The 17,839-nt window shown below is 42.8% G+C and overlaps 1 long non-coding RNA gene across 3 annotated transcripts; it reads right to left on the bottom strand.

Annotated features, from left to right (window-relative positions):
* Positions 1 to 13,471: 13,471 nt before the first annotated feature.
* Positions 13,472 to 17,300, bottom strand: LOC112270571. 3 transcript variants are annotated; one of them, XR_002962830.1, is made up of 3 exons: positions 16,821 to 17,300; positions 14,755 to 15,049; positions 13,472 to 13,486 (listed from the first exon to the last, which is right to left on the bottom strand). It is a non-coding gene; the product is annotated as an uncharacterized LOC112270571 (long non-coding RNA). The 3 variants fall into 3 exon arrangements; XR_002962828.1 differs by lacking the exon at positions 13,472 to 13,486 and having other exon boundaries at positions 14,640 to 15,049; positions 16,821 to 17,288; XR_002962829.1 differs by lacking the exons at positions 13,472 to 13,486; positions 14,755 to 15,049 and adding an exon at positions 15,688 to 16,255 and having other exon boundaries at positions 16,821 to 17,288.
* Positions 17,301 to 17,839: the final 539 nt, after the last annotated feature.

Here is a 17,839-nt window from a genome sequence, read left to right as displayed (position 1 = left end):
CGAGAGACACTCCCGAAAGCCCATTAGGCAGCAGCAAAAGCCAACGCGCCACCTGAACGGGCCCACCAGGGCCCACACGACCGAAAAGAAGCAAACCGACCGAAGGAAACTGCAAGCCGCACGAAGGGCAACATAGACGGCCTCACAGCATGCAAAATTGCAAATCCTCCGCCCTTTAGTCTTTGTAGTGACAAAGAACCACAAGTGAAACATGAGATAAACTGCATCTCCGGGTCGACGAGCCTTCAGTATGATGCTTGATTTTAGTTGACAATTATCATGATTTAGAAACTGTGCAGTCAAACTTCATTAATTTTGACTACTAAAATAATAATGCATGCAAATTAAAAAATGTATTTAGATGGTGAGGTGTAAACAATTTCATTAATTTGTCATGTTAATAATCCATAATATAGCATAATTGTTTACTAACATATTTATACAAGAAATAATACTCCCTCCGACCCATATTACTCGTCGAAATATTACATGTATCTAGACGCTTCTTAATCATAGATACATCCATATTTGGGCAAATTTGAGACAAGCAATATGGGTCGGAGAGAGTAATTAAATTTGCATGCTGGAGATCATGTCCATACCCCAGAACATTGTATATTCAAGAGAAGAGGGGGTAATTATTTTACACTTCTACTACCCCAAGGTAAACATGATGAACCATGTAGACTAAAAACCAAGCCAGGTTAGCATAAGGTTTACGTACAGAATATACATGCACCATTTTATCAATGAACTGAGAAACCAACCGCGTGAGAAGTGAAAGCCAGTACTCACTTTCACATAATTTCATTATATAGAAGAACCGTGATGAAAATTTAACAATTTTCCACGGCAAAGAATATTGAAAGTAATCCCTTGCTAATTGGTAGCTCAGGTACTCTAGAGAATTTTGGATCCTGTGGCAAGGAAGGAGACTTTGACGAACTAACTATATGCATGTTGTTGTCTTCAAAAGAAATAGCTGCCAGTAGGAAGTTTATGTCACATGCAAAAAGGCAGGCTGGTTTTAGTTAAAGAACTTCAAGCAACATGTCGGCGAAAAAAGGAGTTCTAACTCCAGTGGCATTACACAATCAAGAAGACAACAAAAATCAGCAAAATGTATAGGTATGCCATTTGGTATTCAAAATGTTATGAGTACGTTATCAGTATGGGTACTAACCTTTTTCTAAGGGGCACCTGAACTTCAGAATTCATTTTCTGCATATAGGAAGAAACACATTGTAACTACTACTTGACATTCCAAGATAAACAATTTGACCGCATGTTATTCATTCAGACACAGTGTAGAAGGTACTGTTAACTTAAAAAAAGAAGTAGAAGGTACTGAAAAGGGATAAGGATTAAGGATCTTATAGAGGTAATGAATGATGGCGTACTATATTGTAGGTAAACAGTTGTAATTCGTATATTACTAAAGCATAATCTCAGAAAAGAGCACAACAATTGTAGCTACCTTGCGAAAGACCTCCAGTCCTTTGTTTATGCCCTGCATTTCCTCTGGTAAAGACTTCAACTGTATTTGCACCAGTCCAAATGGATCATTGGTTGTCTATATCTGAAGCGGGCAAAACACCAAATACTCCGTCAAATCTAATACCTTTGCTGCCAATCCAAGCTAGCCAAATCTTTAGGTTAATATAGAAGTTCTGGAAGTTTCTCAGAAAGCACCTGCAGTGACATGATTGAGTGACCAGCACGCACCTTAATCAGACCCAGAAAAAATTTCGAAGTAGCGATAAGATAAAGGAACCCACAAGAATTAACCCCAACGAAGAAAACCACAACCAGCAAGCCAGCAGCCGCAGAGAAGCCACCAAATGCCGATCACTACGGAATCACCAGGACAACACAGGCCTTGCTACAAAACAGCCATAACGAACGCACCAGCGATCCACAATCCCACAAGGTCGAAGATCCGCTGCCCTCGACAACACCACGATACAAAGAGGTCACTGGCAAGCACGAACCCTAGCCGGTGGAGAGAGGGGGCAACGGTGGGATCTTGGGAGGCAGAGATAGAGGGGGAGGAGCGCTGGCAGGGAAGAAGAGTGAGAGAAGCAGGTCCGTGCAGGCACCACCCGCCCCCGACGACGACACAGCAGCAATGCCAGCGAGCAAATCAACCCAGAAATCTTCCCCCCACCACCGCCCCGCCCGCGCCTCGCGTCTTGTGACTTGTGACTTTGGGCTTTGGGCTTTGGGACAATGAAGCTATCTTTCTCTGTCTAGGCTGCCTATCCAATCGATCTAGCTAAACTGCTACTCACCGGCTAGGCTGAGTTGTAGCTGGATCCATCGAGAATCGAACATACCATACGATCGGCATAACAAATCCTGATAAATGACCGGAACGCTTGGAAGAGCTAGAATTGTGATTTTCTTGCGGTTTCGAGGGATCGGGGAGAGAAGCTTGGTTTCAGTTGGTTCAGATCTAGATGGCCACGCAGTACGTGTGCAACTGCTTGATGTAACAGTTGATTGATTTGGGGAATCATAATTAAAAACGGTTCAATAAGTTCTCATCAGTCGATAAGCGAGAACCTTGATAATTTTCAAGGATTAGTTATTTAAGGAAGGTGGATCCAATCCTTATTCTGCACGAAAATAATAAGAAGACAAAAAAAAATAGTACTGTTGGTTAAGGTTGTGTGACAAATTTGGTGATTACAATAAGAATTTCCATGCATGTTTGCTTGCTTCCTCTCTCAGAAGGCTCATACTGATTACCTTAGATTTTGATCAGTATGAGCCTACCGCGATTACAATAAGAGTAGTCTTGTGTGAGTGGTGTCGACCTGACATACAGAGTTTGATCCCTAGATTGTTTCTTGTGTTTGTGTTGATTTTGTATTAGGAATATGAAGCACTCGCTGATTGCCAGTTGTTGGCAAGTGCAGTGCAGGTTGACCTGTATCCAGGCTAAACTAGATATGTATCGCTGAAGTAATCAAGATTTCAGAGATGAGGTCTCAGGTATGGTTAGTTGTATCAGATCCAACTGGAAATTTAGCATCAGTAGTCAAGACTTGCGGCTTTTGTATGCACGTTGCAGTCTGTGAAATAATTTGTGTGGTTACCACTCTTGTCATTGACTCATTGGTGATCCGGTCTCTATCCTGTCTATACATCCTTGCTTCCTTGGTGGCGTTCGTGCAGGTTATTTTCCTCTGGAAAAAGGAGCAAAGGAGGCATGATGGCATGGGACATGTTAACCGATTTGTTGAATAGTAGACATTAGCACTAAGCAGTTCAATCAAAATTTAAATTTAATTAAATTAACGAACTATGTCACCATAATCAGTATACTCTGTTTTTCACTAACTACAACCGAATATCAAAACATAGCTCAAACAATATTTAAATCAAATGCATGATTTTCCTTGCATGGTGTGGAAAACTCCTTTAGATGGTATCATTTCTACTATATATTGACAGTTCCACACTTACAAAGTAGTTGATAGAGTGTACACGCGGCGCATTCGGAACTTCACACGCACTGCCACCTACCAAATACTTGCTACATATCCAACATGTCAATGGCTCCTTGGTCTTGAAGTAATGGAGCAACTCTTTTTTGGAGTAGGTGCATTGATCAGCCATGCATTAAATTATAAGAGTAGTAGGTCTACAGAAATGGCAGTGAAGAATGACAGAACCGTTCATATATGCAACAGTCGCTAGCTTGTTCTGCCCGATGATTTTGATTTCGTTTATAAAGTCCTCTCATCCTCCATACTACATGAATCAGTAGGAACACCCTATAGCCTTGTGGCCATGGGAGGTATCGGGATGCAAATCCTACCATTGTGAAGTATCATAGTAAGGGACATGACTTTTGAGGCCTCGGGCTACAGATGAAGCGGTATCAACACTGCGCATCAAGACGGGGCTTGTATGCATATCTGTACTGGATCCTTGCTCAGTTGAATACAAGTAGGTATGTCTCTAGCTGTGTTTTTTTTAAGACGGGGCGGGGGCTCTGGTGGGCCAATTGGGAGGAGGAGTAACCGTGGAAAACCTAATACGGACCCAGGTAATGCGAACGGCGGCCCAATACGCTGTAGATGGTCTAGGTCCGACGGCCTCGAAAAACCCTGCACGAAGCTGGACCATTTTCCCTCGATGTGGACTGTTTTGTAAGTACTTGGTACCCTAGTAGAAGAAAAAAGATGACCCGCGTTAGTTTGTTTGTGAGATGGGCCGGTTTTGAAATGATACATGTCTCCTAAAAACATCTTCACCTACGTCGCCTGTCACCTATGCTGACCTCTTCACGCTGGCCGTGTGCAACCTCGTCGGGCCACACATTAATTTGGAACTTCACCCACTCGGCCACCTACTCAAATACTTGCTACATATCAGACACTTGCAAAATGTCAGCCTTGCCTTGAAGAAATGGAGCAGCTTTTTTTTTTTTACTCAGTGAACGCTAGGTGGATTTATCAGCCATGTATTAATTACATGAGTAGTCTAAATGAAATGGTGGCGAAGAATGGAAGAACCATTGAGATATTTATGCGACACCCGAACTAGTTCTGCCCGGTGAATTTGAGTTTGTTTACAAAAGTTTCTCTCATCCTCCCTACTAGATGAATGAGTAGGAACACGCTATGGCCTAGTGGCCATGGGAGGTGTCGGGAAGGAAAGCATACCATGCCTAGCGAGTGGAACTTGTTACTCGTATGCTGTTTTGGCTGAGTAGACCACATTTTCGATGTGTTCCAGTGGATATAATCAGATTGATAAGAGGAAGAGACAGTCTGCACTTTCTCCCACGGCTGGATGAAAGATTCGACAAGTTCGGCAGAATTCATTCTTTGCAGTCCTTCCATCTATCCCCCTCTGTCGAGGGCATCGCTCACAACCAAGTTATTTCTACCGAGCTAGCTGAAACAATCCAGAATCTAGCCCTTAAAAGGCAGCTCCAAGCTTTGGTGTGACTTTGTCGATGTTTGTAAGAAGCTTAGTTCACCACGACAGGTCTAAAAGCTTGTGAAATTGACGCGCACAATGCGCTGGAACATCTTTCTTCCTTTGGCCCTTATGTTGTTTAGACTTTAGACCAAAATTAGGAAAACACCAGTACAAATGGATGAGCTCTTGCACTGGTAGGATTTTTTTTCCAACAAGTGAGTTCTGTTAATTATCAACGTCATATCAACACAATACACCCGCATAAGAGTTCAACACACCTGACCTCTTTATAGACAATGTACAAAACCAAATAAAAATCAAATTAAGTAGCCTGCGTGCGTACGTTACAGTGTCACCCCCTAAGACTTGGAATTTACTTAAGCCCATGCATTGCCTTTGCAATTTGATCATATAAGTTTCACATTTTTTTGCTTTGGCCCCTAATAAATCATCTCTTCTATTCTAGCCCTCCCTATATTGTTTTCCTGCCTCCGCCCCTAGTGCCACACATTGTGAGTGACCACCTCCTTGATCATTCTCACCACTTGCATACATACACGGTTATAGCCATTGGCCTATGTCCTCTCATTCTGCATAGCCGAATCGACCAACAAAGAGCTAGCGGCCGCCCCCACCAAAATTTTAGCTCCCCTGCTGCCAATGTCTCTCTTTAGCTAAGCTTAATAGGTCCTAGGCTGGTGGCTTGGAATGATCTGCTTTGGATACCAGATTAAAGTGTTTTTTACTTTTTTGGATTCAAATGATTTTTATAGAAATTTTAATTGGAGCTATTTGTTCTTTAGCAGATCGAGCTGCTTACATTCTACTTCCCAAAACCCGTGAATCCATGGGCAAAATCCTTAATAGAAATGCTGCTTATGTGCTTTCCAAATATATTTTTTCTCACAAATCCTAAATCACCGCTACCTAGTGGCATAACAGTCACCATCGTTCCATGATTGGGCCTGAACATAAACACACATCATAATGGGGCTGGAACTGTCATGACATCGTGTACCTGGTATCCATATCTACGGCTGCCAACACTGCTTCATCGGGCCAACCAACATTTTGCCGCAGATCTGCTACAGCGGGGTAACACTAACGCTAACGCACGAGAGCAGCATTAATTCTAGCCATTGCTCTGATTAAAAATATGTGCATATATTTTTGTGAGAGCATAGAACCACTTCCCAATCCTAGATAATCAGCTGCCCCTGCTTGACTGTTGTGCTTACCGTGTCGGATGCATTCGTGCCTCTTGTTGTACTGATCTAATCGATCGTAGTGGTTCGTATTGCGTTCATCATTTATATATCCTGTGTGTATGCTCCAGCCAGATCAAATAATTTTGGATATATGCTTTGTGTCTTACAATTAAATCGTGGTTCAAAGGGCATCTTCTCTTTCTGAAAAAGTATATGCCATACGTATTCTTTCTATTGATATCATGATCTTGGGCATGTGGCACCGATTCATTAACCTCATTTATATTGCGGCAGCACGTCAGGCTAGTGCCTCCTTATTTATCACTTCACACTGATTTCTCAGACATGTACACAAGGTGTCCGGCACAGTAGAAACACAAATGCAAGAGGCCGGCTGCAGGACCTAGTTAGGAATTGGAGACATCGGGATGTGGTTACTGAGATGACCTCAATGCGGAAGACGTGCATGGAGAGACGTGCATGGAGAAAAATAAATCAGAGAGAAGAGCTTGGGGTCGGTTGGTTCAGATCTGCATGACGCAACAACCTATTGACTGGGGGAATCATAATTAGAAAGGGATCAGCAATTTCTGATCAGTCGTCTAGTGAGAACATTGTTAGTTTGCAGGGATTAGTGTTTATGGAAGACGGATCCAATTAATCATAATTTTGCAAAAAAATAAAAATTGAGAAGGCAAAAACAGAGCTTGTTCCTTTCTCCCCCTGGTGTCCGTATTGATCATGGCGTGTCCCGGTGGAAAATGAGCCTGATTCAAGAGGTGATTTGGTCTCTAGCTCGATCTGTGCATATACATCCTTGGTGGCGTTCGTGCATAACCATAGTGGTTTGAATGTGTTCATGGGTTATTTATCCGGTGAAGTCAGACCAAATAATATTTTGGATAATTTTTTGTGCGTTTTGTGCAATTAATTATTTAAACGTGGTTCAAAGGGCATCTTCTCTTTCTGAAAAAGCATATACGCCGATTTATTAACCTCATTTATATAGAGGTCCGTCTAGTGCCCCATTCCTCTTCCTTATTCATCATTTCACGCTCACCACTCACACATTTACGAAAGTTACAGTAGAGACACAAATCCAAGGACCTAGCTATGAATTGGAGACATCGGGACGTGGTTACTGACATAGTGACATGATACTAGACGCCTTGCAGCCATCTTTCGCTGCCTAGGCTGCCTAAATCTCGTTTTGTCCAATCAACCTAGCTAAACTAATGCTCATTAGCTAGGAGGAGTTGTAGTTGGATCCATTGAGGCACACCATGAGATTGGCAGAAAAAATCCTGATAAATGCGTGGAACAACTGATGAAAGAACTAGAACAATCGAGCTACTCCCTTTCCTCTTATGTGCTCGTGGACCGGGCGCCTGAGGGTCACCGGCGAGAAGTTGCGTGTTCTGGAGATCGTGTGCTTCCTGGAAGTGTGTCAGCTGCAGGTGGCCGCGCTCACGCTCGAGTTGTTCACCTTCCACGGCGACATTCTCCTTCAAAATTGTTACTGTATTTATCAACTAGCCGCTGCTTATTGCATTTGAGAGATTTGACCTGTAGTGTGCAGGAGTCTCTATTCTTTAGGATCATTAACGAGTTTTTGTATACCAAAACTATTTGTACTCCCGGTGCGAAGATCATTTCAATTTCCACGATGTGATTTGCCTAGGAAATTAATTCCTGCCCGCAACTCTCTTTTCTGTGAATCACTGTTTGGAGTGGAGAAGACCATGAGCATGGATCTTGACCATGGCAACTCGAGAGAAAATAATGGAGGAGCCCGTGGCAACCGCAGCGAGGGCGTGGTTCCTGATGTGGCTGCACGGGCTGGCCGCGCCAACGAGCTCATCGCCGGCCACATCACGGCGGCCGCTAGCCTTCCCCAGGGCTGCAGTACGCCGAGAAATTTTTGGTTGGGTCAATCTTTTTGTACAGAGCAACGTACCTAAAATTCGTGCTTGAATGTGACTGTCAGGCTGTGGTCTTAGGGCTGCAGTATGCCGAGAAATTTTTGCTATCATGGTATACCTGATTTAACTGATTTGTATGATCTAAAAAAACAGTTAACTGACTTTGTGGAATAGTAACATTAGCACTGAACAGCTCAACCGAAATTTAAATTTAAATTAACGACCACGTCACCGTAATCATCGTTCTATGTTTTTCACTAATTAAAACAGAATATCAAAACATAGCTCAAACATTATGTATACGAGATGCATAATTTTTCGTTGCATGGTGTGGAAAACCCCCCTTTTCTTTACAGAAAAAGGAAAACCCCTTTTGATGGTATCATTTCCATTATATATTGACAGTTCCACACATAGAAAGTAGTTGATAGAATGTACACATGGCACATTCGGAACTTCAACGCACTGCCACCTACCAAATACTTGCTACATAGCTAACACATACAAAATGGCTGCTTGGTCTTGAAGTAATGGAGCAACTCTTTTTTACTCGTTGAAGACTAGGTGCATTGATTAGCCATGCATTAAATTATAAGAGTAGCGGGTCTAAAGAAATGGCAGCGAAGAATGGCATAACCGTTCATATATGCAACAGTCGCTAGCTTGTTCTGCCTGATGATTTTGATTTTGTTCATAAAGTCCTCTCATCCTCCCTACTACATGAATGCGTAGGAACACGCTATGGCCTTGTGGCCATGGGAGGTATCGGGATGCAAATCCTACTATTGTGAAGTATCATAGTAAGGGACATGAATTTTGAGGTCTTGGGCTACTGATGAAGCGGTATCAACACCGCACATCAAGCCGGGGCCTGTGTGCATATGTACTGTATCTTTGCTCGGCGGGAGGAGTAACAGTGGAAAACGGAATACGAACCCAGGAAATGCCAAAGGTGGTCCAATACGCTATAGATGGTCCAGGTCCAACGGTCCCGGAAAACCTGCGCGAAGCCGGATAATTTTTCCTCAGTGCCGAACCATTTCGAAAGTACTTGGTCCCCTAGAAAAAAAGAGATGACCCACGTTAGTTCATTTCTGAGATGGGCCGGTTTTGAAATGGAATATAATGTATCTCAGAGGGATAAATATGTTCTGTTTTTCTTTTTTTGAAAATGAGGTATTGGAAATTCCCGATTATTCTGTTTTGCTTACAACGGTAAATAAATGGATACATGTGCATTTATGTCTTATCCTTATGTATCCCTTTAGTCATATATATACACGCCTCTCGCTCTCCTGTTCTCACTTCCTAACAACTACCCCTGAGTACATGAAAAGAAAGAAAGAAATGAAGCAACATTGTTTAAAGTGTGACATATCCTACCCACAGAGATCATTAGTACCGTGCTGAATGCGGGAGTAGGAGGCATCAGGAGTTTAGATCCCTTTGGGTAGCCCTCTGCACTCTTGAAAACCCATTGTGTAGGCATCAAAAACAGAAAACCTATTGTCTAGTATGTGTACCCACTGGCTTCATGCATACTGGAAATCCCCGATTATTCTGTTCGGCTTTGAATCACTCTTGGAGCGGTCAGGAAGGATGGATGGGTAAGAAGTCGAGAGGACAAGTGGACCGGGGGCGCTGGCTGTGTGGCAGCATGAACCCTAGCCGTTCAACCTGGCTCCAGAGGCCACGGTCACAGAACTATCAACCGGACAGGAGTGCTCGCCTGAAACACTCCAGAGGTCATCATGAGCCGGGTAGCGGGTATGACCCGGAGGGGTTTATCTCGACGAGGGCTCATCGTGTGTACCTAGCATGAGGATCAATCCTCAGCCATTATGCTTTACAGCGGGACCATCATGAGAACATGGAAAAATAAGAATCGCGATATGTATATCAAGAGGACACGGAAAAATGTGAAGAAATAAATTTGTGAAATGGATAAATGAGATGATTTGTTTGTTTCTTAAGTATCATGATTCTCCGGCAATTCTCACCAAATGATTTTGGACATGTGCCATTACATGTACAACCTTGAAAGATATCATAGTTTTTTTTTCCTGAAATTAAGTTCACCACCAATGTAAAAATCATTGCATTATTTCAGCATCACCACAAAACTTGTTTTATCAAGGCCTCAAGCAATATCGTTATTACAACAACTAATGTCAGAGCTAATAACCCCGAGAACGCAAGCAACTGAACTCGTCGATTAATTCTGCACTGGATGCAAAGGACAACACGATTACCTGCCTAGCTATGAGTTGAGGATCATTATGCACTGCTTACGACAACGCTTTCCCCTATTTTCTTCTTGATTCCTTGGCTCCTTTCTGTTTGACAGATATTTAATTATCTTTGTACCCTGTTTATGAGTACATGGTTTTATCAGATGCATCCCTATCTAATGTAAGATTTTTTTTTCTCCAGGTAGGAATGCATCATATGATTCATAAGTCGTAGCTAGGACCGAGCCTCTAAAGTCGACCTAACTTAGGATTAGTAGGTTATGTTTTTTTCCTGAAAACATAGGATTAGTATCTAAATGGTACCTTCATGATCATTCTCCTCCAAATTAACTATTCTATTACTTCACAGCAATTTCTAATCTTGCAAAGATGGATCAACTGTTACAAGGTAGAAACATAAATCCAAGGGGTGGGTCAACATATAGGCACATGAGATATTGGGATGTAGTCATTATGTAGACAATCGATGTAGCATGATCAATGAGTTTGTTCGGGAGGTTTTCACTCACGGGCTCCCCATGCACTTGAGAACCGGCACCGCTTCGAGAGAGCTTACGGAGGTTCAAGACATCACCGGCTCCACCCGCACCAGTCATGATAAGGAGTCGAGGGTGCTCGCTTGGGGTAAGATGGTTTCCAGCTCTGGTGCCGTGTACAAGATGCTCTCAGCGCCGAATTAATTGGAGTTTGTTTGCCGGTTTTACTTCGGAATTTTAGTCGGCTTAGGAGTTGTAAAGGAACGAAACGAAGTTAGGAGTTGATTTCCTAGTCAAATTTGGAATTCGTATTCAGTAGGGTCGTTTTTTAGTCCAGAGTTAAACCAAGCCTTGCTTCTTCAGGTCGGGTGGTGTTGAGTTGGATACGGGTTCTGTATCGTGTTGGGCGGGAATTTAGGTTCCTGTGGCTAGCAAAAATTCCTCTAAATTTCGTCCTGCTATTCGTTGTTGCTTGTGTGTGTGTGTGAGAGAGAGAGGGAGAGAGGGCCTTATAGCTCCTATTCACCTTCTTTCATGTGAATTGACGTTGAAAGGACATCTTTCGCTGTAAATGAATAAAAACTTTTTCTTCTTCCGAATGATTATTTTAATGTCAAAAAGGCCATTTTTACGGGCTTTGGGTCGGCCCAAGAATGCCCAGGTCTATATTCAAGTACACTTAATCATTTATAGCATTCCTTACAGAGGTTTGAGATTTGATCATATAATGGGAATATGAAAAAATGAATATCGAGTTTCATGCGAGGCCAGGTAGGTAGTGTTCAAGGTCTATATATTATGTACTGTGCTTTTGGCTAGAGACATATGCGCTCACATTGTGTATAGGAGACTAGGATCAAGTCCGGGACTGTAGGAAACTAGGAGTAGGAGGCATCCGGAAAATAATCACGCATCTAATGATTTTATCAAGTATGTACACGGTGATAACATGTCGAGTAAGCTAAGATATTCCAGAAATAGGTTATCCTAGTGCCGCTACATGAGGACGTTCAGGCTTCGCTGAGGTGGGAAGGGGAGAAAGCAGTGAGGACAGTGGAGTAGCTGACGTCGAACACGGCAGCTAATGTCTGATTTCCTCAAACGTTGACTCCATTGAGGGTCCTCAAAACACCACGCCGCGGCAAATGACTTGGATGCCTCGCAAGCTGGCTGGCCGTGTCAGCGATCCCGCCGGATGTTCGATGCGACCTGATGGATAATTAGTTGGGTAGTAATGTTGGAGCAGCGGCCTCGAATGTTAGCCTGACAACCGTGGTACGTGGAGCCCTGACACGGCCAGCCAGCTTGCGAGGCATCCAAGTCATTTGCCGCGGCGTGGTGTTTTGAGGACCCTCAATGGAGTCAACGTTTGAGGGTTTCCACTGTTTTTCCATGCCATCGCCAAGCCATGGCCCCGTACGATGGTATCGTTTCATTGAGGCATTGTCTAGCCTCTTTCCATCATGTCAGACTTTTGGTTCGATTGCTAGCGCATGCAATTAATTTTCTCATGGAGGCGTGTTTCACGAACAACAATACACCTCAGCTGGTGTACATCCATTTTGCAATGGAACGGATCTCAGGACTCACGTGGGAGGAAAAGGACGGCCGCATCTTGAGTTAGCAGTGAAGTACATACCAGGGTGTTTCATTTAGATAGGCTGCAGTAAGTATCCGTAAGATTTGTACTTACATATATTAGGTGCAAATTATTAATATCCACATTTCAACTAACACTCAATGTTCTAATTAAACGTTTGGCAATTTAAATTTCCGAGTGTCTTCAAGTACAGAGGTTAAAGCTTCTCTGAAGGAATAAACATTGATGTTAAAGCTTCTGCTGCCATGTGTAGAGATGAATTCAAGTACACTTATAAATCATTTCTAGGATTCTTTACAGCGGTTGTGATTTTTATGATAATGGGAATAGGAAGAATGAATATCTTCAGTATCACATACCTAATTCAATGTCATTACCGGCAAATTCTCTTTACTTGTTTCGTAATATAATATCTCCGTGAGTAAACACATTAGCCACATGCTTGCAAGTTACTTATGATGTTATGTTACCGAGAGGGCCCAGAGATATCTTTCCGTCACATGGACTGACAAATTCAAGTGTTGATCCATGCAACACAACAAGTACTTTCCGAGATACCTGAAGAGCACATTTATAATCACCCAGTTACGAGATGACGTTTGACGCCCACAAAGTATTCTTCCGTACTAGTGAGTGACACGATCTCATGGTCTAAGAAAATGATATTTGACTTTATGAAAGCGATAGCAACTTAAACTTAAGTGACACAATAAAAAACAACTCTTAGTTTTGGGTATGTTCATCACATCGTTCTCCTAACGATGCGACCTTGTTATTAAATGACAACATATGTCTATGATTAGAAAACCTCAACAATATTTTAATCAACTAGCTAATCTAGTACCCACACATATATTTAATTTCCTGTTAATACAATTATAGCATGGATAATAAACATTTATTTATCAAGAATAATGGAATATGATATAACAATTTATTTCCAACGCGACTTAGCTGGGAATCGGAGACATTGGGACGTGGTTACCGAGAAGATATTAGGAGCCTTGAAGTCAGAGCCATTCAGACTGCCTAAATCTCGCAATGTCCGATCAACAATGCTAAACTGACTGAGAAGGCACATCATCAGTCTCTGAAAGGGTTGAAACAGTTAGAATCGTGATTTTCTTGCAGTTTCGAGGGCTCCAGATCATGTTCATATCAATGCACAAGACACACATGGACAGGAAAAAATTCAGAGAGAGGAGCTTGAATTGGGGTCGGTTGGTTAGTCTCGCAGTAGCATGATGCAATAGTTGGTTGATTTGGGGAATCATGATGGAAAAGGGATCAACAAGTTCTTATCAGACGACCAGTGAGAGCTTTGAAAATTTACAACGATTAGTGGAAGGCAGATCTAATTTTTATTCTGCACAAAAACAATAACAAGGCAAAACCAGAGCCTGATTCTCGCCAAAAAGAAAACCCGGAGCTTGTTCGTTTCCTTTCCCCTCGTGCTCGTATTGATCATGGCGTGTCTCGGTGCATGAGGAGCCTGATCCATGAAATATTATTTGTGATATTATATTATATTACAAGTTTTACAATGGTTGACGATTTTAGGAGCAGTCCAACCTAATTGATCCAACGGTGGAGAAATATGAGGTACTGGAAAGTACTAAAACAAAAGTACTGAAAAGTATTGGAAAGTATCAAAATTATCGATTTACTTTTTTAACTAAAAGGATTTAGTGAATATTTGCCCCCTAGTATCCGCCCTCCGTTCTAATCCGATGGCAGCTGCTCTTCGTGGCCTCAGAACGAGCGCACTCACGGGAACAGACAGAGAGAAATAGGGGCGTTCGGCGGAGGACTGTTGCTTCACCGGCCGCCGCCGCCGTTGCGGGGAAAGGGTGCTGGCCGTCTCCAGGCCCCTCTGCCCACACTACGACGATCTCATCCACCCCGTGCCACCGGCTCCACCTGCGACCACCCGCGCCGCCGGCTAGCTTCTCTCCCCCGTGTTTTGCTGCCCACAAATTTCCTACCCCAAGGCTCCTTGACGGGAGAAAACTTGGATGCTCATTCAGTTAGCTAATTATGACGTTGGAGATCAGAGCAGAGAGCAATACAGACTGAATTCAGTTAACTGTTAACGGTACAAAACTATATGCGATTCAGTTAACATTTAACTAAGGAGAAAATTAGGCTTGGAGATCAGAACAGAGATATTGTTACGAGTTCTTAAACCTATTGTCGTAGTAGCTAGTTCAGTTGGAGAAATGGACTGCAATTTAGTTCAACAATTGATTAAGTCATGGTGTAGATGTAATATCACTTAATGAGAATAATTGTACCAAGATTAGCAAGATCTTCTATTCGGAATTCACATATTTGTACTAAGATTAGCAAGATACATACCTGTACTAAGATTAGCAAAGATTTTCTATTCTGAATCCAACAGACTGCAATCCATTAACTAATAGTCACAATGCAATCGATACATTGTTTCTCCACTGCAAGAATCACAAGCAAAAGCTGAACACCAACAGCAGCAGAGCGGCCTGAAATTTGTTCCTGGAGTACGATGGTAGGGGTGGCCTGAAAGTCGATGGCGACTGCTGCAAGGGCGTGGGTCGAGGGAGATCGCAGGCAAGGCCGGTGAGGCCGTTGGAGAGGGGCGGGTCAGTTGCGGCCCCAAGGAAATAAACAGCCCCTGAGTATAGATCGACGGACATAATTAATTCCGACGGAAGTACTGAAAAGTAAGGAGAATTAATCGACAATCATCATAAAAGAGCTTTCGGTGATTTGGTCTCTAACTTGATCCTGTCTGCTGTAAATGGTAACTAAGGAGGCATGGTTCCATGGGAGATGGGACATATTACTGCCATAATGCCAGTGTGCCACGGTGGTCCGGAGATTTGGGTGACGTTTGTAACAGGCTACCTATCTGTGGTCAAGTACCTCTCGAGCCTTTCGTCCATCGCCGGCTGCTCTCGGCTCGTGATTTTTGATATTATATGGTACATCAGATTTATGATGTAAAGAAAAAGGGATTTAACTGGTTTGCATGATATAAATAAGGGATTTAACTGACTTGTGGAGTAGTACACATTAGCACTAAACAGTTCAATGGAAATTAAATTTTAAATTAACAACCATGTCACGATAATCATTGTACTCACTTTCTACTAATTAAAACCGAATATCAAAGCAGAGCTCATACAGTGTATACAAAAAGCCTAATTATTCGTTTTATGGTGTCGAATGGGATTGCTCGTCAGGTTGTGTCCCTTCTGATCGTGGCAGTTCTGTTTTTATATTGGCTCGTTCGGTTTTACACGCAAACCATTGAAATGTAAAAATAATTAATTCCAGGATTGGCAGATAAAGTGTGCACATGGCAGATTTAGAACTTCACCCACAGTGCCACCTATCAAATACGGAGTAGTTTTTACATACTCAACACATACAAAATGGCCGCCTGGCCTTGAAGAAATGGATCAGTTTTTTTTTACTCAGTGAACACTAGGTACATTGATCAGCCATGCATTGATTATTACAGGGGTAGAGGGCCTATGAAAATGGCAGTGAAGAAAGGAAGAACCACCGGTATATATGCATCAGTCGCTAGCTTATTCTGCCTGATGATTTTGAATTTGTTTACAAAGTCCTTGTGGCCATGGGAGGTGTCGGGATGCTTACGGAGCGGAACTCGTTCGGCGATCCCGCTGAGCAATTCCTTTCTTTCGGTGGGTTCCAGCGGAGACTATCAGCTTGATCCCACAAAGAGACCACCTAAACTTTTGCCCAATTCACTACGAAATATTCCACAAGCTTTGCAGAATACATTATTTGTAATCTTCTTCCATCTCCCTCTATCGAGGGCATCCTTTTGCGACTTTTTTCTCCAAGCTTGCTGAAACAATCCCGGCGTGAGATCGTGCCACACCAAAAAGGCAGTGGTCCATTGATCTAGAACCATCTAGCCATCTCTAATTTTTGTACTGCCACAGTGGAACACATTGTTGATGGTTCTAACAATTGACGTACAATATTCGCTGGAACATCTTTCTTCCCTTGGCCCTTACGTTGTTTATAGTTTAGACCGAAATTAAGAACACATGAGCACAAATGGACGAGCTAGCTTTTGCACCAGGAGGGAAGTTTTTCATTTTCTGAAAAGGGACTTTTGTTCTTCTCAAGAAAAAAGAAAAAAAAAGGGACTTTTATTGATTCTCAAGGTCATATCAAGGCGATACATCCACATGAGTTTTAAACACCTTGGGGGAGCGAGTTCTATAACTAGATAATGCCATGCACGTAGCTGCGGAAATCAGTTACGGAGTACAAAAGAATGATGTAATGCACATGTGAATATTTTAAGAATAGGATAAAATAAATGAACTTCTTTAGAACATAATAATGCTAGTAAATATTAAAAAACGTTAATTAAAAAAATTGTATAAGATCAGGCTGCTCACGTCATATAGCGGTGCTCGGACTAGGCATCGAGAGCATCGTTCCCCATCACGACCTGTACATAGATGAGGAACCTTCGCGGCCGCAGTAGCCAGTAGCGTGCTCCGGGACGTTTTGGAGCAGAGGAACTGACGCATCCCCAGCCGTACATGCTGAGCACCATTAGTGCAGCCATGGCGTTTTTCCTGCTAGGTAGCGCTGGTGTTTCTGTGGGGGAGGGCTGATGCTATCACCTGCCATAGCGTGCGGTCAAGTGAAATTGGGAGAGCGTTTTGAGAGGATATGGAAAGGGGATCGAGATGGCGCTATCAGAAGTTTGTTTTATAGCCCACGGAGGGAGATGGAGAGTTGGATGCCGACGGATGGCATTCGGAGCGCAAATGGAGATTGAAGAGGGAAGACGGACAATTCGTGGCCAGAATCGGTTCGTGGAGTGACGGGGATTAATTTTTCGGTGTGGGTTTGCAAGAAACGGTTGATTTGTTTGAATTCGAGGCAAGTGCAGCGGTTCATGGGTGGACGCAATTTGGAACGCTCTGCTGAGGAGGAAGACGACAGGTCGCTGGGCTGGATAGTGTCGGACAGTAATATATGGCCCACGGAAGAGCTCGGGTGGAAAATGGGCCACGTCCGTCTGATGCCCCGGTGGGCTACGTCGCCCAACTGACCTTCCTGGGCTTTCTTCCGTGATCGCTGCTCGAAGATGTGGGGGTGAATTCCATTGACAAAAGATGACTGTCATTCGTATTCAACATAGCAGGAGTCTGATAACTACATCGTGGCGAGTATATACTAACTTGTTTGCAAATCAGTCTTAAAAGCACTTCTTCCGTTTCATAATTCTTGTCGAAATCTTACATGTATCTAGACACCTTTTAGGAATAAATACATCCATTTTTAGACAAATTTGAGACAAGAATTATGAAACGGAGGGAGTAGTTTCAATTCACGTGTTAAGGTTTGTTTGGAAACTTCTCTTTTCCGAAAAGAACGCACAAGCCTCTTGGCCTTCATATGGAAA

Source organism: Brachypodium distachyon, chromosome 2 (assembly GCF_000005505.3).
Source record: "Brachypodium distachyon strain Bd21 chromosome 2, Brachypodium_distachyon_v3.0, whole genome shotgun sequence".
NCBI lineage: Eukaryota > Viridiplantae > Streptophyta > Magnoliopsida > Poales > Poaceae > Brachypodium > Brachypodium distachyon.
This window is presented reverse-complemented; position numbering and strand designations above follow the sequence as displayed.